Source organism: Dermacentor silvarum, chromosome 1, assembly GCF_013339745.2.
Source record: "Dermacentor silvarum isolate Dsil-2018 chromosome 1, BIME_Dsil_1.4, whole genome shotgun sequence".
Lineage (NCBI taxonomy): Eukaryota > Metazoa > Arthropoda > Arachnida > Ixodida > Ixodidae > Dermacentor > Dermacentor silvarum.
In genome coordinates, this window is record NC_051154.1 from 31,045,536 (window position 1) to 31,068,104 (window position 22,569).

The window sequence follows — 22,569 nt, forward strand, 5'->3', positions numbered from 1 at the left end:
CGCAAAGTTCTTGTCAGACGCACTTGGAGCACGCCGTTTTATTAATCCGCAAATATATTCCACGGTCTCCGTACACGGGAGATTAACAACGCTGTTATAACGCCCACGTGCCGCTCTTGAGAACCATCGAAAGAGGGAGCGCATTTACCGCCGGCGGTCACACACAAGAGCTGATTAAGGCGGCCGCGCCCATTAGATGCAAAACTCGGCATGCTATTTTCCTTTGGTCTTTCTTTATGGAACATCAACTGAAGCGCGTTTCATGTTATAACCGCTCAAAGAATGTGTAAGTCACTCTGCGGGCTCGAGAAGCTGCTCGTTTTGCCGAGGAGAAGGCACACCGAGGCAATGATTGAAAAAACGAGAGAGCAGGACCCCTGCTAACGCATACGAAGCCTTCTCAATGGGAGCCATTTCCTTTAACCGAGCCTAGGGCACACGTTTGCACCAGCGGCGTATAGCGAATGTGCAATGGACCGAACAGGAAATGTACGCGTCTAACGACAACTTCGAAAGCGCCTTCCCATCAGACCCTGTCCTCTTTCTGCAGGAGAGCAGCAAAACAAGCAAACAGGCATATTAGGCTCGTATAATGGGCACCCCATTTGCTTATTACCACAGATACGTCGAGCCAGGAGTCATAACAGAGATCTTCTTTTAAGGAATACCGTTACAGACGCTTAAACGCGAAAGGCAAACAGGCGGCTGCACGACGAAGTTGATTAGTTCATTAAGAGAATCTGTTTTTGTTGGAGGGAAGGGGGAAGAAAATGGAGTCACCGCAAGGAGCTCATTAAGCCTGTTTGAAAGGAATGTAAAGAAAACTATACGTATAAAACACGAACCCTGGAAGGTGCGCGCAGAGAACTTTTACTGGTCCGTCGACAAACAGGCAGAGTAACGGAGCATAAAAAAAAAGAAAAGAAACGAGAGTTCCGCAGGAACATTGCGATCCCCTTAATACCTTGTTCGTCCTTTTTTCTACTTCCCGTGAGTTCAAATAAGCCACCTCGAAGACGGCGAACGCCCACAGAGCACCGAAGACGCCTGTGCGCACGAGGGGGCGTGACGCTCCATATCTAATGTATATAAGGGACGCTAATGGAATGGAGATGGATGACGAGGCTGAAATCGCGGCACTGAGCTTGTAACAAGGGCTGAGCACTAGTTCGAGTCCCGCATACTGCGAGCCTTTTATTCCCCGATGCGCTCGCTTGCTGGCTGGTCTTGCAACGTGATTAGACGTAAGAGGAAAAGACCAACGGGGTGCCCTGTGGCCCCTCTTTTTCGTAAGAATGCTCCTCTTTGCGAGTATAGGTGCACGGATTAGAAGAATAAGGGCTTTTGCGAGTTTATGAACGAACACAAAGGTGCGGGGAGAATACGACGCCCGGTCGTCTGCAAGAATCACTTCGCTCGGGTCGTAACTTTGTTGCGAGAGGCACGGGTCACCTGTCGGCACTAAAGTGCATGCTACGCCCTGTTTACGAGAGATCAGTCGCGGATTCTGGTTACATTAATGGAGTCTACAGCGCGGAAGTTTGTGCAATGTACACTCTGCAAGCATGCAAGGCTCAAGGTTAAACTGCAGTGTCACTGTTGACCTCGCAGATTTGTTTAATGAAGCTTTAACAATAATGAAGTGAGAGGGTCGAGTTCCATCTAACTGTAGTCTTAAGTAAGTGTGGAACGTGGTTCGTGGGCGCCTTGTGTATTATATCTCCTTATCGCTTCTTTCGCTTTCAGGATGACCTAGTAAACGAGCTTCATTCAACCACTAAATGTAAGGAAAGTTTTTTTTATTAATTTTCATTGACCGAAGAATAAATAAAAATGCCCGATATTTCATCCCAAAAAGAAAAGCACCAGGAAATCGCTGCCACTGCATCCACAAACTTTTCAACAAGTGTAGGTAGTGTAACAGTTTCCAGAACGAAGAGCTACGAAATTCTTCGAAAGCAACTGCAGTCACATGAACACGCCAATGAAAAAAAAAACGAGCTATACAGGTCACTCGAGTGGTACGTGACAACCGAAGTCAAAGTTAAAGGCAAAAAAAAAAAGTTTGCTCTTTGAAAAATACTTCGCTGTAACACCATACACATGCGTCGAAGCTACTATGCGAACTTGAGTTCACCGCGATAATTTGTTCTTAAGAGCGCTGTTTCGCTACCTAAACGGGCACATGACAATAAACAGCATCCCGGCGATAAGCGCCACAACGCACTGTCCACTTCATGACTTGTCCCAAACGCGACACAGTCGGTATTTGTAATAGTAATTTCGGGGGAATCAACTGGGAGCATTCTTACTTGAGTTTTCTTTCCATACATGGTCACATAGTTCTATTTTCCAATCTTGCCAGCAAACGAGTAGGGCGCCATAAGCTGTAGAGCTTCATGGCCATGTACTTCAATAATGACGCGAGATTTAACGACCAGGTTAGGCGTGCGAGATTTCTGTAAAAACAAACAAAATAAAAAAAACAACCGGAATGATGCGAGGCCAGAGCGTGGTTGACGAAATAATCGAAGGAGCAGTGAGACGTGAAGAGCGGATCTGATGAAATGGATCATTGTTTCCCAAAACCTAGAAGGCAAGAGGCTGCAGCGCAACCCCTCTCGCTCTCTCCCTTGCCATCCTACCGCTTTCGATAGAAACGTTTTTCGATTTCAAAGTATGGGCACGAAGAATTACACGACATAATTGACGACAAAATTTGATTCAGGCGATGAAAACGCGCTCCATGCTGTGAAACGCGGGCCAACACCAATTATTGTTTCTTTTTTTTTCTGTCCTTTAAGATAATGTGATCACGTTTGTTAAAGTAGTTTCTGAAAGTGAGGGCCCAGTTTGGGCACTGCTACTACCCTATTCTCGTCTCGAGTTCGATCGGCGACCGGCACTTGGCTGTCAACGACATCGCCTGGATCTGCTGGCCGCTTGTTCAAGTTTTAAGCGCTGCGGCCCACCACTTGAACAAGCAGCTGGAAGTTCTAGTATGCAGTAATGCAGCACCTCCCACGCCTATTTTGTTCATTCCTGCAGAAATTCCTAGTGACGCTCGAACAACACCTAAATGTTTATGTTACCTCGCGGTACAGCACGTTACATTCTAAATTATGTATTGCGAATGTGCCTGTGTGTTCTCTTTTTGTTTAAATAAATTAGAATAGGGATTGTACTTAAGCAAAATTTAATTAGAAAGGTTCACACTTTGGTTGCACTTTTATGCACTGCTTACTAAGGGCAAAAATTGATATTTTTTTTCACTTGAAATTAATCAGGTAACGAAGCTGTTTCACTAAAACATATACGAAACGCTGCCAACAGTATCATCCTACCTTGGCTCGTTCGCAGGGAAGCAACGAAAAGCGCAAACAATTCCATCGCGCATAGACGTGCGATGAAGCTAAAAGGGTGCCAGAACTAGACGCAAGCTTGTCGGGGAAAGGTGTTCGCGTGGCGGCCCTCTCGCCGCTTAGTAACAGAATGAAATATCTGTCTTGTCTAATCATCGTGTAAATAAACGATTGCCGTTCGTGGAAGAGGGATTCGGGGTGCTAGAGAGGGGCCCGCTCGATGCATTGTTTATACTCCCCGGAGAACTTCCTCGGAATACGGGCGACCTTTCAGCGCCCGATCCGAGAGAAACAGATTTATATACGCGGCTTGCCTGCGGCAGAGAGGTGGGAGTCAGGCAGAGGGAGCGACGATGTGGAGGAGGGCGCGCAGCAGCCGGCGTAAACGTGCGCGCCTCGACGGCTGCGCACGTTTCGGCAGCAGCAAACTCCGCGGTTATACTACTGGCTCCGTTATGATCTTCTTTTGCCGCGCATGTATCGCTTTCGATGACTGGCGCCAGGTGGCGGGCCGTTCAAGCCGAGCCACAGAGCCGAGCCCACGGCCTGAGGGAAGTTTGGCAGCTTGCTAAGTGTCCCGGGAGAAGTTCGTCACACTCGACATGCCTCGTATATACAACACTCGGAACGTGTACCGAGCTTTATCGAGCACATTTTCGCGCGAAGGTCGTCGCAGCGGTGGAGTGGAGCAGACGTTCACTTGTAGTTGAGCCTATAAGGAATGTGCCAGGCAAGGAACGTCTGGCGATGACGGCGCTGGTGGCCCGACGAACTGCTTGTTTTGCAGCGTCTTACAGCGCCATATTGCACCGCTCTTGTAGAAAATGAACGCAAGTGCGTGCAGTTGCAAGTTGCCCCTCAAAGTACACAATACCGCCGCGCCGTGTTTGACACGCTACTTTTCCGGACCCTCGCATCAGGACACACGCATGCATGAACGTGATGTGTGCTGGCTTTCGCTTAACTGCGACTAGACTGTATCTCACGAAAGACATGCAACGTCGTGGAGAAAACTAGAGCTGGCGTCGAACGCCTAATGAGTGGCCGAATTCACTAGGCTATGGACACATAAGAAGGATGCCTGGCTGTCCGATTCCACAGATACCGCAATGTTGGATATCGTAATTGGCCAGCGCGGGGGGTGACGGCTATTCATCAACCTTTCATATGAGTTAACAGCTTTGGGAATCAGCCATCTTATCGGCTCACGCTAGCTCCGGTGCTTTGTGATATTGTGTCGTTTGCGAATGCGCGCGACGTGTATTTCTTTCCTTGGTTTCGCCTTCACTTCTTTCTATGGTTTTGCCAATCGGGTGAACACCGAGAGTATACTTAGTAACACTCGACAAGGGCACTTTCTAGGGCTTGTACCCTACTTGGTGGCGCTACACCAACGTTGACGGGATAGCTCGCGAAAACACATTTCGAGATGTTCAAGGTGGCTCTTGTTCGCAAATGGGAAGTGCCAGGTGGGAAGTGCCACCTGAGATCCCACTATACTAGGATCTGAGGTGGGCCTAACCTCGGCTATCTAGCCACAATATCCCCCACTGCTATAGCCATACTGCGTTCTTGTCTACTCTGAGAAACAGACGCCTCGTGAATCTTTACTTTTCGAGAACTGATCTCTGCGAGGGGCAACTACACCGCATTACCCATGCTTACCCGCGTCTTATGTAGATATGCTTTCGCTATTTCCTTATTCCCCATGTGTAGGGTGGTTAAGCTGCCTGCCTTTCTTCCAGCTCTTTCTGTCTCTCTCTTTCCTATGTAGGATTTCTATTGAATGTTTACAAAAAATCATGAAAATATTGACCAGGTGGCTGTTTTTTCGGCCTTTCATATTTCACCTATCCCAAGCCACTTAGAGCTTTGTCGTACTTACAAGTAACGTGATGGCGATAAGTGTAAGGCTGATTTGCGAATACGGCCAACCGTACCTCCACTGCTCTCCAAGTTATCCCGACAACACCTTTCTGGCTCCACTACGATTCTCCACTACGGTTCTAAATTATGTCTGTACTTTTCCGATGGCACGTTGTGCGTCGATTCGCAAAGCTCAGCCGATGTCACTTTGACATCGGTTGACAATGTGGCGCTTTGACAATGTGGTGCTCGAGTGTCGATTTGCGTAGCATAAGCTCGACAAAACGTGCAAATGCCAATCGGCGCGAGAACTGAAATGCTTTATTATTAGGCTCTCTTGCATCACTAGAGAGAGAAAAAATGATAAATAAAAGGCAGAGAGGTTAACCAGGACTGAGCCCGGTTTGCTACCCTACACTGGGGGAAGAGAAAAGGGGAGGGAAAGATTAGGAGAAGAAGAAAAAGTTCACTGCGGATATCGTTGACGTGGTAACAGTTTTATGCTCTATATCACTGACATCTTGCAACACGAGAACTCATTAGGTTACTATACGTCATTTTCAAAAGTATGCATCAACAAAAGCGTACTCAGCTACTGCACACATGCGAATTTTGAAAGGGTTTAAGTCTGCAGTTACAAGGTAAAAAAAAATTGCCCCTTACTTGCCGTTCGAAATCTTGGGCTGAGTTCACATTATAAGCACTTCTCCTGCATATGAGTTCTTTGTGATTAGCCAGTGATAGTCTATAGTGTTGGGCACTGACATCATTTGAGGGTGACAAGGCGAAGATCTAGCGAAATTTGCAACCGCTTTTACGCAGGAGCTTTATTGGGAACACTCGCTCCTTGGTTGTAAGACATTTTAGAGTATTGGACAGTTCTAATTCAATGTTCACGACTTTGGAGCGAGCGTCTTATGTGTGGGGTGTGAATTTGAAAGATTATCACGCAATTCCAGTCGAAAGATGACACCCTTGAGGCTACAGGGGATGGCCGCAGAAGTCCCGCAGTGACGCCGACTTCACCGACTTACACCTCCATCACCCGTTGTGCAACGCCGTTCGCAGGCGTGCGCTGCTCACTACCGGCGGGCCCGCCGCTCGTCAACTGCGCATCATCCTGGGTCCAGTCAACCGCGCCGAAGGGGCGGCAGCCTCTTTCCTAATTCGTCGTCAGGGCTCACTATCCCGCAGAAGGCTCTTGAAGGGTCCTCGCCAACATCCCCTCCTCTGCCAGAACAAGACCAGACTGCGCACGGCCACCGTCATGAGACGTGGCCCCGCGGCAATCATCCCCACCCGCTCAGAGCTGCGCCAATCGATACGGCAACAAATTGTCCCAGGCGCACTGTCAGACATGGGCCACGCTGCAGCGAGCACGACAGTCGAGAGCCCACAATTACAGCCGGCTGCTACCTCCCCGCAGGCGCGAGACCGCGCGCTGCAAATTAGCGTTCACGCCGTGGCGCGCTGCCGTGTGACATAACAGGTCTCACTCGCCTCCTTTCTCGCCACGCGTCTTACTTCGGCGCTGTAACTATCTCCCTCCTCTCTCCGCCTGCCTCTACGACTACCGGGATTCAAGCCCACGGCCTGTAATTCACGATGGTATAGAAGCCAGGGTCAGAGACGTGGCCAGCAGGACGCACGAAGAGCTCCACGGACAAGGCTGTCGCTACGAGCTGGTCAAACGGACACCGTCCAGGAAAAGTCGCAGCGCCCCGCCGGGGTAATAAATTGGAATTCCGTTCGGGCGTCGCGAGATATCGTCCGTCTTCGGCCTACAGGAATCCCCCCCGCTACTGCTGATGGATGAATTTCGGGAGAGCCCCTGCGCCGTCGTAGCTTGCCTTACAGGATCACTTTTCCAGGCTTCCCTTCTGCCACTTGAACCTTCAGGCTAGGTACACGATGCCCACGGCGATCCCTTTCCAAAATCAAAGAAAATGAGCAAAAAAGTGTGAGAGATTGCGCTAGAAATGGATGCTCTTGCGCGGCCGACCAGCTGAGCTCATATCCTACACAGGTTCCCTGGGAACGCCAATTGGAATAGTCTGTCAAGTGAAGAGACGCGTCAGCATCCCAGGACTGCAACACTTCTTCTTTTTTTCCCTCTTGTTCGTGCTCCTGTTTTTATTCTTCCCCGATTCTCCACGGGGCTAACACGGAATGCAGCTGCTATACTGAAGCACCATTCGGACCACGTGTATCTCGGAACAAAACAAGGATGCACAGGATCAGTGAAAAATCTCAGTAGTTGAGAGTGAGCATAGTTTAAAAAATCTGCGCGCTACAGGCCTGATAATATGCACTGGTACGGCATTCACACTATATAAACTCTGCATACAACAAATCAGAGCTCAGGAAATATTGTACTAACCACGCGACGAGAAAATACTTATTCGACAGTTTCCCCTCCCCCCCCTTCACCCCCCTACACACACACGCACGCCTTTCTTCCCTCACACTCAGCTGATTGAGCTGAAGCCCTATTCACGAAAAATTTCTTACGTTGGAACTGTCCGTAACAGCAGGGGACAGCCAATCGTGATGTTCGATATATTGTTAGTGTAAAGATGTCCCACTTTCATGTTCGTAGCCAATGCGTTTTGTCCTCCGATGCAATGCTGAACGCGATTTTTCAATTCACAAATATATATTTTCAGTACTACAAATATATATATATATATATATATATATATATATATATATATGCACTACTACCTTTTCACCTTTTGCTAATTATAATATTTTGGGCTTAGCGCTCTTTTTGAACAGTCGAATGGCAACAAATTTCGCGCAGGGTATCCCACTTGTAGTGAAATATGAATTATTCTTCAATATAAGGATTCAGTGGATCGAATTCTCAAAAAGAATTGATGAGTGCAGACTAAAGCAACGCGTTTGAGCGCCTCAAGTGAAGTGCACAAAGCAAATATTAAAGATGCGGCAGCAACTCAGACGCGTTGGCACAAGTCCGGCTTTTGAAAACAAGACGCAACCAAGTTTACAAGGTAGCTGCCGTGTTCTTCGCGCTTACGAAGAGATAATACGCAGGTATGAATATTCCGCATTATGGAATGTCAGGGCTCAAATATAGCGCCTTATTCCTGTGATTGATGTGTGATTGATGGCACACAGCGTGCCGGGCCGACAAAAACGAATATGGAAGGCATGAAATACTGCCGTTGCCGACTACGCTTTAGAAGGGCTTAACTCGAAAGTGAATCGCTGAACGATAATAGTGCAACGTTTATGAGAAGAAGGGAAAAAAAAGTTTTGCAAAAAGCACAACATATGTGCGTGTGTGTTTCTAAAAAAACGCTACCGAGATTGAAATAGGTGTCATTGCATTTTTTTTCACTGTTGCCAATATTTCGGGCATGGTCGGGAACGTGCAATGTTACGTAAAGGCGCATAAGGCAGCGTCGCTACATGTCCTGCGGACAGTACTGGCATGTAGATATACTGCAGAGTATGAAACTTGACAGCTGTCAGGACTTCAGCAGCTTTATTGGTTTCTATCCCCCGCGCCTCGCTTCTTGCTCGCTTCGCCACTCAACCTCTTTCACGATCTCCGTGTGCTATCGAGGGCTGACCCTCAATTCTTTCACGAACGCCCCCCCCCCCCCCCCCCCCCTCCGCGTTTGGCAGCAGACCTGTTATGAGCACATCGAATCACGTGAGTTTAACTATATGACAACTAACCAATATATGTTTCATAAATTTTGCATAGCTTTATTAGGCGAATTTGTTATATTTGTTTGTGTGTGAGAGAAATATAAAAAAAAAGGAACGGCTCCGCCACTGGAGAGCTCTGACACATTTGCACTCACAGACCGAAGACAGCCACTAATTTACATTAAATAAAGAAGAAAGCACAGCCATACTATGAGTCTAAGTGCACACAGCTGTGCAGTATGTGCATTATGCCACGAAAGTTGTGCGCACGCCATTCACTCTATTGCTGGTGGTGGTAGTGGTGTGCCGTTGATGGTTAGGAAGATGTCTGCAGGGAACTATATTTTACGACGCATACTGCTGTACTGTCGCCATGGTCAGTATTATTTTCAATGTGTGAATGTGACCTATTTCGACCCATTTCCGAAAATGATCAGCCCTTTTATTTCATCAGCTGGTGTCTGCCGTAGCCATGACGTGCTAGTTTATACCACTTGGAATGTTTGGAAGATTGGTAAAACATGTCAAATTGAGCCCATACTGGTGCGTTCTTTGGACCAACGGCCTGCGGTGATCGGCAGAAGTAGGGCGGAATTCACCCTTTCCATTTACGAGAACTCTGCTTCATGTTCGAACACCTCTCGCTAATGATAACTGTGATGATTGGCGTAGTACGTTTTTTGACCCACTCGAGCGTCCGAACTGCTATGTGAATACGGGCCACCATGGGGCTAAAGATGTATTCTATATATATTACTAACCACAAATTCCTATATGTGACATATCATGCTGCTCAAGGAGACCATAAACTTCATGAAACCAAACCAAAAAAGAAAAAAAAAAGTATTTTTTACTTCACACTAGACGTGGCAAATTTGTCAGAAAATCGCACCGACATGACAGCCCGCTAAGCGTCAACGGGCTCCATTGCTGGGCTGCCGAGGGCGTCTATTTATGCATGTTTTGTCGCTAGAGAACGAGGACATACTTTTCTGTCGTACAGGAAAAAAGAAGATATTCACCTTATACGCACGCGCCTCTGTAAGTGGAAGAAAAGAAAGCAGTCGACTCACTGGTGCACAATAGCGTGTAAACTCTCAAATAGACGGTCTGGATGTTATTGCACAAGGAGACGAAGACACTGTACTTACTGCCCTTTCGAACTTCAGGTATGTTTTACAGAAACCTTTAACACTGTAGCGTCCTTTCTTTCGAGCAGATGTGCGTCTCTCGCCGTGACCCTTTTTTTATCTTCATTTCTGCCTGTTTGTTTCCCACACTGCCGAGTAGCGAAGCGGATATCCTCGCCCTGTTGATTTTTTACTTCTGGCAACAACAGCTGGCTCAGAAAGGTCGATGTCAGCGAAAGGTACTAGTACTCGTATGTAAAAGCGGAGTAGATGAATGTGAAAATATGATGACACCCGTTAATTGCTATTCATTGTGGCCGTTAAAGAGCATGTTAAGCGTCCGTGGTGCATGACGGTGGCCACATGATAAAACGCGGCAGGTCTTCCTTAACTGTTGTCAATGTTGCGCCTACTATCAAAACATGACATGAGGCGCACATGCGCATATAGAGCCCGTATACATTGTATCGGAAAAATACCGCAAGCGCCGAGATATTGAGCAACGTATAAAATGTTACTTATTCTTCTGAACGCATGAGACAGACTGTTGGCGAAGCAATCTCGGGCGTGACCGCTTTACGGATCGGTCGTAAGTACAGATAGGCGGATATAATTTAAGGATTGCTTTCGCTCGATACTATTCCGATTCTTTATCGTTCAACGTTCACGACTGGTCAATCACGGTGATAGCGCGGGCTGAGCGCCGCTCTGACCACTGACGAAGTGCGAAAAGGCACCGCACCCCATTGAACTGGAATCATTACGCAGTCCCGGCTCTCTTCAGTAGAGTGTATTAGCTGAGCGCTTGCTGTCCGCTCCGATCAGACCGGCATATGCTAGCAAATGCCACACAACCACTTAGCGGGAACGCTATTGCGCTTGCGCACACCGCTAATACCGGCAGCGGAATGAAGACCGCATCCCTCACTCCGCTACAAAGCCGACTGAGCGGAGTGGGACAGCGTGCCTACTTGGCCTCTTCGTCGTTTTGCCGCCGAGTTGATAGAGCGTCGCTCGCGTCTCAGCAAGACGCGCTTATCAAATGCGAAATCACGCAATTCCCTGCAGTATCTCAGAGCTTTAAATCTGAGCGGAGCGGAGCGTAAGCGGCGCACAGTATCTCAGAGCGTGAAATCTGAGCGGAGCGGAGCGTAAGCGGCGCTCTGCTAAAACTTTCTAGTGCAGGGAACTGCGTAGATTTCGCATTTGATAAGCGCGTCTTGCCGAGACGCGAGCGACGCGCTATCAACTCGCCTGCAAATGACGAAGAGGCCAAGTAGACACCCTGTCACGATCCGCTCAGTCGGCTTTGTAGCGGAGCGAGGGATGCGGTCTTCGTTCCACTGCCAATATGAGCGTTGTGCGCAAGCGCAATAGCGTTCCCGCTAAGCGGTTGTGTGGCATTTGCTATCATATGCCGGTCACAGCGGAGCGGACAGCAAGCGCTCAGCTAAAACTGCCTAGTAAAGCGTGGTGCTCCGCTGGACTTGAGGCCCTTAAGTGATACACAGCGTCATATAGTCAGTGATCGTGGCCAAACGCTGCAGCTTAAAATTTGGGGAAGTGAATACAAATTTTTGGCTGGTACCCTACTCAGAAAGCCAATGGCTGTCAGGCATCTGGGTCCAGATTTGGTAAAGATTCATTTCAATTTTCATTCTTTTTGTCATTCATCATTGGCTCACACGCCACCGCGCTTGTCATCACGCGCATCGGCTACTCAGCGCCAGACTAAAATAATCCTTGCGAAATACAGCCCCTGGTCGAGTCATCACTAAGGTCGTAACCGAGAAGGAGCCGTATTTTGTAACGATTCTCGTCATTCTCCATTCTTCTTAGACTTTGTAATTGACCCGCACGAAGCCAAGCCACCGTTTTTGCCAGAATCGGACACTGGGAAGACAGAGGATAAGCCATGAATAGAACCATAGGAAAAGAGCCTTTACAAAATAAGACCCCAGATTGGGAATAAATTAATTGTGGACAGAAAAGCAGTACAAGAAAACGGACCAGTAAACGGGCTTGCCAGCCAGACCAGACGGAAAAGACGCGTCACTTGAAGCTTCACTCAGCAGGGGCGCCGCAGCTCCACCCACCAGGGGCGGCGGTTTAGGCAAGCGAAGGCAACACATTATTAGAGCCACCCGCGTATAGAAGTGGCAGGTGACACGTGGAATGATTCGTCCTTTGCCCGCCTGCTCCTCATGTCTTTATTATCGGTGACAGCGCTGCAGCGAACACGTACTGCGAGAAGCCGATGCAGTAATGTTCTCGCTCGTAACCCGATGGTAAGCTGACAATAAAAATGGCAGCGAACATGGCTCTTCCACGCGACGAAGAATTGAGCACCTCGCGCTTTGTGAGCCTGCCAGCACCAGCCCGGAACTGACGGCTCAGTGCACCGCTCCCGCCCTAACATCTCGGCGCCATTGTGCCAGCAGCAGCAACAACCGAATCGAGAACTCAGCGACGCGCGCACGGGCCGTTCCTTGCGCCATGGCCGTGCTCTTGGACCCGCGCGCTTGACCGTGAAGAGAGACGTCCGTGGGACGAGTGGCTCGTGGGACAACGCAATGTCGCTCACAAACAACGGAACATTATTACGCGCACTTTCACATGTCACACGCATAACAACGTTCAGCCATCTGTGTGCAACATGGAGCAAGAGAGTCGACGCCCTCCGTGCCGTGATGGAACCAGCTGTCGCGAATGGGCCGACCCTGGCGACTATGAGCTTCGCCGGTGGGCAGCCTTCGACGTGAGGAAAAGAACCGGAAAACATCTCGAATTGCTTTTCGGCGCCCTTGTCGCCATTGAGGCAGTGTCTGCGCCGGCGCACACTGCAAAAAAATACCATCCTTAGTTCTTAGCTTAAAAGCACTGCGCACGGACTGTAACTTCGGCACGAAGCCCAGAACTGTGCTGCCTGGAGAAACATTTGAGAGAATAGCCGCCAGTCTTGAATGTGGTGCGCTATAAATAAGCCGTAGAGACACCCTGAGCTGAATGTGTTGCCCCGTTTAGACACTCTTTAACATGAATTCACACGACAGACCGAATTGATGATTTCCTTGGAGATTGAGCGTGACTTTGCTTAGTGCCATCTAATAATGCTGCCCACAAGGGCGGTGGTGGCTTGCTGTTCGTGGCGAGATTTGCTGCAGTCCAGTCACGTCACCCTCCTCCGCGAACTAAATGAGCTATCCAGCCGGCCGTACTTTAGGATCGGTTAGGTATATTTGCTCACGACAAAAAATGTATACCAACAATGAATGGATCAGCTCACTGACCTTTCTGTACGCATCGAAGACAATCAGTGGCGACGACAGAGCCCGGAAGTCGTAACCGTTCTCAAGGTATTGACACAGTGGCTTTGAGGTGTACGAGCGCGTTTTACTGCGAACAGGGCCACTTTCTGGGGGCAATGAATCGTGCGCCATTTAGTTTACGTGGTGATGATGCAGGAATGGCAGTGTTGAGTACAGTTGTTGAGGCCTATTTTTTAGCACACTAAATTTATTTGTCATGCAGTTCTCAACACAGTTGTGTATATATTTATTTTCAATACTGCCACCCTCAGTTGAGAGCATAGCAGGTGGGCACGTGTAGCACGTATATGTGTAGCACGTTGACGTAACTAAGACATCAGCCACTAGAATATATTGAAGGCTTTGCAGGAGGATCCGTTTGTACACCAAATTTGGTTGCATAAGAAAGTACGGGCAGCGGGGCAGTCGTAGTAGCGAACGAGGCAATAGCAAAGATGCCGTTTTTAGGAACAGCTCTCAATATACAAGGGCTTACTTGTTCCTTACTGGAATGGGTAACACGCCTACGTACGTGCTACTCTTGTGGGAGCGAAGAGACTATTGAAGACTTCCTGTGCCTTCGTTCCCGTTACGACTTCCAGCGCCGCTCTTTCAGGACAGCATAAACGCGGCTGGACTCGAGACTGTTCTTAGAGGGGAAGGTCCTTGTACCATGGCCGCGTGGTTCTTTGGCACCGAAAGCAACGAAAGCATTACGGCACTTCCTCAAGTCAACACATCTGTGCGACCATTTATACACTCGACGTGGACCTTCACGTGGCCGTGCATTTCTTTCCTCTTTGCGCCCCTTTATCCTCTTTCCCAGGAGCAGGGTAGCAAACCGGCAGCGTATAGTTAACCTCACTGCCTTTCCTCTATTCTTTTTCTCTCTCTCTTGCGCCTCCGACCATTCTTTGCGTTATTGTTGATGCACCTGTCGTCGTTACTGCTAAGGCGCTCTGCCTCTTTGCAGCTGCTGACATGTACATCAGCTCAATCCGAAGCAGCACTTGCTCTGAGGTCGTGTGGGTGGTGGCGTCCTCTTGGCGCAGAGCCCTTGAGCAATGGTCTCGTAATATAGGAGGTTTAATCCGAGCTGACCATAATGCCGCCCGTTCCCTTTCTTCTCTCTCTCTCTCCTTCGCTCTCATTTTCTTTAGCGACACTGTTGCTGGTACTAAGAGGGGTCTCGACACCCGAGAAAATGTGCCCTTTATAATTACAGTTCACAGGTGAAAAAAATAAAAATATATAAAGTTCCGAGGACGCGAACTTCTTCATACTTTGATGCAAAAAGCCGCCGCTACGTTTCTCGATAGTCGGTCAACCTAATACAGAAACGAAATTTGTCAACAATCTACGAAGTAAATGCGCATGTCTGGAAACTTCCTTCAATTTTGTACACCTTCGCAGACAGACAATAGTCGACCCTATTTGCCGTCGACAGTATTTCTCATAGTAACAGCCGACGATGGTGGGTTGTTTATTTATTTTTTCCATTTTTTTAAAGTGTACTTTGCCTGGTCACGACGACGTTAACGAGCTCGTTTTGCGACGCCAAACGCAGCCGTGCAGCTATTCTGCTTTCTGCTGCTCGGCAACTCGCACAATAAACGTGTCAAATAGTGTGCGTAGTTTCTTCGTTGTGACTCTAATGTTCTCATTTAGCGGCGGCTCCGTCATAACAACACCCAGTGAAGACCGCGAATACACGCAAAATTGCCGCGCGACTGGCCGCTCGAGCCACTTTGCGCGTATTCGCGGGCTTCTTTCACGCTCGGAAAAACGCTTTTGTGTAGCACGTATTGAGCAACAGAAAGCTGTATCTGGAGCCTTTCATGTTGCTCTAGAATTTTACCATTGACACTGTTCATCTAATTATAATATTTGAGAAGTTGAATAATTAATTAAGACAATTATGTAATTAGACGAAATGCAAAAAAATAATTCGAATATCTCGAAGCGACGGCAGACAACATTACCTTGGTTCTGTCCAGCTATACGTGGAATTCGCATATTTTTAGTGTTTGGCTAAAGGTACGTGGGACACGCTGTATAAGACCCCCAGGATCATATTAATTGTAGTGACGTTTGTAGTAACTATAGATCACGTGGGGTTCTTAATAGAGATTTTGAAGTTTCTGTCCTGTAAGGAGCGTCGGACATTTCATTAGTTATCTAAATCCATTCGCAGAGAAAATTGAGAAGAGAAAAACGCTTCCATCGGCGGCGAAAAAATTATGCATCGGCTATGCTGCATCGGCTCTGCTGCATCTGACGGTGAAGCTGCGACAGTCGATGGCCCGGCTATTTATTGTAGAAGCGTCGTGAATGCCCAGTAGAAACACAAACCATAGAAAATCACCACGTAGCGCCTTTTTTTTAAGGCATTGCGATGGCGAACGGAAATTGCAACAACAGTGGAGTTGAAATGGGTCACGAGAGTCTGCTGCTTACCGAGCGGAAGCTCCGCGCTTTCAGGAAGTTCGAAATGTCATCTGCGCGCTTTCGTTTCCTGTGCGACCGACTTTACACGAAAGCAACGCTCCTCGCGCTACAGTCGTACTGCCACGTGCCTGTTCGGTCTCGTACGCGCAACAGAAAGACAAATGTTATGATGGCTACGGTGGCTGACTGTCTATGGAATTCTGCTGGGCCACAATTCTCGGCCACATACCTGGAGGTGGAATGCAAAAACGCTCGTATACCATATTTTGTGTATGTATGTTACTCTTTAACGTAACCTACATGTTTAATTTTAACAATATTTTTTTTGCATCCCTATCTTCAAACTAAATTGTCTCTAAGTGTTTTTTTTTTTCCTGTTACGCTTGCGATCGATGTATCTCGAAAAAAAAGGCAAATAAAAATCATCAAGAAAGTTCAGAGCAAATGCAAATTAATCTCAAGCAATCCAGAGCATTTTACGTTGGACAGGCGAAAATCGACAGGTGCCTTATTACAAATTAGAGCTCTAGACGCTGCTCTATATCTTATATTCAGAAACGCCGGTCAAGGACACAAAGGCATCGCTGGTGTGTTTATGGCGTCCTGTTTATCCCGAGTTTACCGCGGCGTTATCCAAAATAATAATAATAATAATAATAATAATAATAATAATAATAATAATAATAATAATAATAATAATAATAATAATAATAATAATAATAATAATAAAGTTGAGTCACAACGTGTATGCTCGGCATTTGTAATGCAATTTAAGGCAAGAACATATTAGGATCGAAAAGTTTCAGCGAATGACGCGCAGAAATGTGACTCATACTCCTGATGACCAATCCAGTATATGTATACAGGAGTTGCGTAGTGCAAAATGCTTGAGACGAGTGGTATTTCGTTCATTATTTCTGCGTTGTCGCCGAGGAAAACAGTTCGTTGCTGTGGGTGACGTCAGGGCATTCGAAAATGTGTGAGTAGTACGTGCATCGCTACGGTGCTTTGTTTCAACGCTCATCGGTCCCCTCCTCGCTCGAGCGTAAAGTAATCTTGTTTAGTGACAAAAGCATAAGCACGTGGAAAGTCGGAGTGAGCGCTTTCTGACTGTCTGTATGTTTCTATGCCTGCAAACCCAATATGGGGCGAATGTCTGTCGGTCGATTTATAATCGCACGTGCCGCTTCTGTGCTTGCGGACGTCGGCAAGTGCGACCTTGCTAGTTCCGCGAGAGCTCATCCAAATGGGACTGTCGTTAGCCCCTCCTTCGCGGTTAAGGAAGTACTTCATTCAGCCAGTTTTCGTCAGAAGTCCGTGGAGGCTCGCAGGTGGTCATGACGCAGAGGCTCGTGTCCCACGCCACACTTTTGCGCGGTGACGAAGGACCATGAGCGACCAGCACGAAGCATATTACCTTCGGTTGAATCCACTCGCGATGCAGTAAGCTGACGATAGACAAAGAAGAGCCCCTTGCGCGAAACTTTCGACCTTTGTGAGTCGACAAATTACGCTGCGGAATTTTGCTGTCACTATAGCGGGAAGATAATCCACCGTGGCGAAGTTGTCCCACGAATAAAATACTTCTGGGATTGCAGAAGTGACACATTAAGGAATAGTTTGACCTAATGATCACGTATGCCAGCAATTTCGGTTTGTTGCCAACATGGCGCCATCGCAGCGGCCATGATTGTTTTCAATAGAACGTACATCAAGCATGCTATTAAAATTAAGCATGCATGTCATTATTCAAACGCAATCTCGGCAAGGGACAGATAATTTTTGTTTCTCGATGTATGTCCAGTGTATTGTAAAATACTATACAGGAAAGTCTGCCGTTATTAAGCCTGAGCAATGCAGCCCGCAACTACAACATCACTAGGTATATGCCTCACAGCGGCGGCGCACCAATGAACCTCGCATGCACCGTGGCTGATCCCAAGCTTGGACAGTCTCATTGATGCTGCTGATAAGCATACGTGCAGCGGCTGCTTTCTAATGATTTATGCCCGACAGTAGCACAGAAAACGAGCTTCGTGCCCATTATGCGCTATTAATGCAGACGGAGACTGCTATTTCGTGCAGCCGCCAATTGAGACCATCAGCTACGACGAGCGGGCTGCATTCCGTGGCTGCATTACCTTGCACGCTGGCAATACGCTGCAATATCACGTGGCGGCCGAATTCAGGTGAAGTGCGAAAGGCTCGAGGTTACTGTGACTGCGAAGCGGCCAGTCTGATTCTGCGCAGATGCGCTACCACTTGAATAAGTCAACAAGACGAAACTAAAGTGGACCGGTGCACCTAAGCGACCTTGAGCGTAGCAACTCTACTGCGCTTGAGTGTGATCAGGCGCATCGGTTAGGGTGAATTACGCTTATTAAATAAATTTACCTAACAGGTCCGGGCAAGTGCATTTGTTCATCGCTAACCAAAGCTGCAATCTTGTCAAATGATCTGAAAATATATTTACGGGCCGCGGCATCTGCGAGAACATGCATTTTCCACTAGGCTGTGATCGTATAGCCGGTAAAACAGTACAATACTATGTTGCTCACATGTACTAGTATACAGGCTGGAAAACCGAATACCGGGCTACGTGCTCAGACTTTGGAAATGCAATGATATTTTTTTTTTTGTTCTTGATGTCAAGGGCAATTGTCTTGCCTAAGTGTTTATACCATTTATGGTATGCTGTTAAACTGTTCATTTGTACTGCATAATGTATTGCATGATGTTTATTTATTTTCGTATAGTAGACCGCCTACAACAATGCCCCTAGAGGGCGCTGTAGGTACATGTATAAATAAATATAAATAAATATGCAGCTTCTCAGCTTCTCAGCGAACCGTAAACTTTTGACGCCGACAGTACACGTAGATTACGGCCAACGATGCTGAACTGCACACTAGTGGTGGAAATTACGGTCGGACTGAATTCCGCATGCTTATAACAAATGCGGCCTTAAAGGACACCTCAGAGGGAGTCCTGGATTTTAGTTACCGGTGTTTAAACTGTCTAAAGTTGCATACATTTTCACTAAAAGAAATGTCGCCAGGAAGCGAATTCCGCACGGCTCCTTCTCACAGGTCAAAGGCAAGCAGGGGAAAGAATTCAGAGAAAAAAATTATTTGTCCGAAAATCGGCGCGAAAACACTACAAAAAGAAGAATGAATGAATTCGCCTGTGCAAGAAGATCTCATGTGTCTGGATGCATCCCGAAAAGCACTCCCTGCACGGCGTGAGCCGTCAAGATTGTTGACTACCTTTGTTTACCTGCGTTGAATTGAATTTGAATTGAATTCTGGTGTTTTACGTGCCGAATCCACGATTTGGTTATGAGGCACACCGTAGTGGGGTACTCCGGATTAATTTTGACCAGCACAGGATCTTTAACATGCTCCCAATGCAGGGGACACGGGCGTTTTGCGTTTCGCTCCCATCGAAATTGGCAGCGCAACACCATGGCCGCTAAGCCAGCGCGGCGGGTGTCTACCTGCATCGTGGAAGACATTGGAATGTCAACACTCCCACGCCATCATCCGTAATGGTATGCGCGTCGGTGAGTGTGTTCAGGTCAATCTGTCAGCTTTTTCTTTATTTCAACGCAGTCGATGTCTTTGTTTCTTGCGTAAATGCTGCGCATCTCGTGTTACGTCAACCGTCAGCGTACGTGGCCAACACTGCGTCCAGCCCGTCTTGTTAGTGTGGCCACTGTTAGTGAAATTATTAGGCTCTTTGTTTAGACTATCGGAAAAATGGTCGAGCAACAAAAATTGGCTCGCGTGCATGAATGGAATACTCACAGTGTTAGCAGACAGAAGACACGGGGTTGGTGGTGGGACAGTGGGCTACTGATGTAGACACCATCAACTGCAAAAAAGCAAACCACAAACTTCAGTCAGCATGACAGCGGACAAAAAAGTTTCATGCAGGCGTGTGTTCTGCTCGCTAAAAGACAAGCTGGATAAAGGGGCCCGTATTCATAAAGCTTCTCTATCGCAACTGCTGCTTGGGCTTGGGCTTCGCAGTGGTGATGATCTCGCTATTGCACCGATAGTTATGGTGAGTGGCTGTCGCTCGTGCGCAACGTAATGAGGAAACGCCTTTACCAAATATTAGTTCTTGGAATATGAAGGGTGGTCCTGATACAAACAACCAACTTTACGAAATGGTATTATTAATTTGACCTCTTCGCTGTCATTTGCCCTCTGTCGCTACATACAGCCCGTTACTCGCGAGCTGATCAATCGAAAAACAATCATTTGTTTTCTGAATCTTTTTCTTGTTTTGCTGCTGCACATTTTGTCTCCATAAAGAGCAGAAACTATATTTAAGGCACTACTTGCTAGCTTGGCGCTATCACCTTCAGAATGCGAACTGTTGAAACTATAAACGCGAACATAAACATTATCTAACACAGAAGGAAAGAAGTCTTGAAAAAATGATTTCACAATGCAAGCGAGTTCAGAGTTCAAAGTAGGCGGCACGCTGCATGTGGAAGTGAATGCATGGCGCTTATCATGTGCCCGGCGCCACATAAACTGAGCCACCGAGGATGATCGGTCATTCTTCCCGAATTTATAAGAAATTGTCAAGTGCTATCAGTATTCTCCTGGGTTACCGGCCACATTAAAGCACCACAGCCAAGGCGATCGCTGACTGATCACTCAACAGAAATTCTAGAACCGGAGGCTTGCGCAAAGCGAAAGAGGCCGGCAGTAAGCATGTCACCTGATAGCTCCCAGCACAATTCATGACGTTAACAGACAAAAATTGTCTATTGACTAAAACCACAGTTTTCAGCAACTGCTCTTGTTGCCATTTGAACAGCAAGGTGTCGTATATTTTTGCATAATCATAGAATGAAGCACAAAACGGTGAAACAGCAGAGTTAACCGGAATATCATTACGCTGGTTTTATGCAGTAGTTGTGGACTAATTATATTCCAGCTGTCCTTTCATTCACTTTTGTTCGTAGATTACAAACTTCCCATAACTTCAGGCCCTGCCTCCACCCATCCCCCTGTCTCTTGGCGACATGCCGGCACATCAGCGTTGTCAAAACTGAGCGTGATATAAGCCCCCCCTCCCCCCCCCTTTCCCTATTTTTCTACAGGGTACCCTAGATCCTCCCCTTACTATCGCATTTTGGCATGAAAATTATCGCATTTTGGCGTGAAAATAATTCAATTCACTCGCAATTCGTTCGGCTCTGTTGGATTTCCTGCTTATACATATACGAATCGTGTAATTTCATCACTTTTTCGGTAAGTTCCAAATGGTATATTGCTTCTACAGTGAAACTTTGAGTTTAGTTAAACGTTCAAGTTTCATAATATTGAGAGCAGAATGCTAGAGAACTACTAGCTGCCGGGCTAGTAGGCTTTGCATGAGACTTAAGTGAATGAACGCAGCAGATCCAGTAATTGGACAGCCGGAGTGCTCGTCTCCGTTTTCGTCGTTTTAATTTTATTGCGCTAATGTACCTAGGTATTGCTTAAGTACGTAACAAAGCTATCTGTGACTCCTCAGCATAAGTATACAGTAGCAATGAGTGCGCACAAACAAATGATCGATGTTCTGTGAGTAAACAGCGCGATGTGCTGTCTATATTTCGGCTTCTTTCGACAGTTTTGCCGTTCTTTCTCGAGCTGTCAGAACCAGGCTGACGACACGCCACATAGTCAACAACAAACGCGGCCGACCACGGTACATCCGGCTATATCCACCAGAAATTGATATGTTCGTAAGACCGTATCTCAAACGCCTGCTGCAGCACCATCTGACTAACGGTTCGTGTGGCCACGCAGTACTTTTTAACAACGTGATCTATCTCTGAACGAAAAGGGAGCGAAAGGTGACTGAGTATGAAACACAGGGACGTTCTAACCCCTAAATTATGTTAAAATAATGCGCACAGTATTTATACCTCGGTTTCTGTTCTGTCATTAGAAAGGATAAGAAGATCTATAGTAAGTAGGGCGTGAACAGAGGATGGCGACTAGGGAAGACGACCGTTGTCTGTCAATTTATAGACGGCACTCGACCTGTGTTCTTCCTTTGTAGCCCTCCTTCGTTCACGTCTTGCTTAAAATGGATCACTAACAAATTTCCCGCTTCTCCATACTTAGGATAAGGCGTTGTCTCAAGTTACATCATGGTATAACCCGCAGGATATACTGTGCGCATTCTTCGTTCAGGCCTCAGATGTTACAGTAGTCCTTTTTCTTATCGATGTGTCGTCTTCCGTCACTTTACCGCGAAAGTGGATGCAAAACAACTCGCCCCAGTTCTCTTTCCTTCTCAAGTAACACATGCAGAAGAAAATCGTTACGTTCCAGGTGGCAATAGCGGCGTATTTTCGTGGCAGAGAACCAACGTGCAGTATGGCGGATGTTGCATGAACCACGGGAGCAAGAGTTTATAACTACGCTAGTCACTATGCTTCTTGGGGGCATAGACTCGCCGTTCCTACATGGTGCTAATTATATATATATATATATATATATATATATATATATATATATATATATATCAGTTTGTCGCATTGCTTTAAACCTTACAGTCACCCAGCAGCATTTTATTTCAGCGTCATGAATAGGCACAGGCAAGCATTACCGCGTACGAGGAGGCCATTTGCTGTTTACATGACCGCAGTCAGATGGCCCTACAGCACTGTAGGAAGACGCCATATTGTGCCGCCGAAGTCGACAAGAATGCATGCACACGTAATTGACCTCGATCTTTCTCACATGATTGAAACTCGGAGAG

The 22,569-nt window shown here is 47.1% G+C and overlaps 1 long non-coding RNA gene across 1 annotated transcript in view; it reads right to left on the reverse strand.

Moving 5' to 3' along the window:
* Positions 1-22,569, reverse strand: part of LOC119459228 (uncharacterized) — a 207,059-nt gene that overhangs the window by 101,399 nt on the left and 83,091 nt on the right. Inside the window, exon 2 of the long non-coding RNA XR_005193588.2 lies at positions 19,602-19,668. This is a non-coding gene — a long non-coding RNA (uncharacterized LOC119459228). The remainder of the gene's footprint in view (positions 1-19,601; positions 19,669-22,569) is intronic.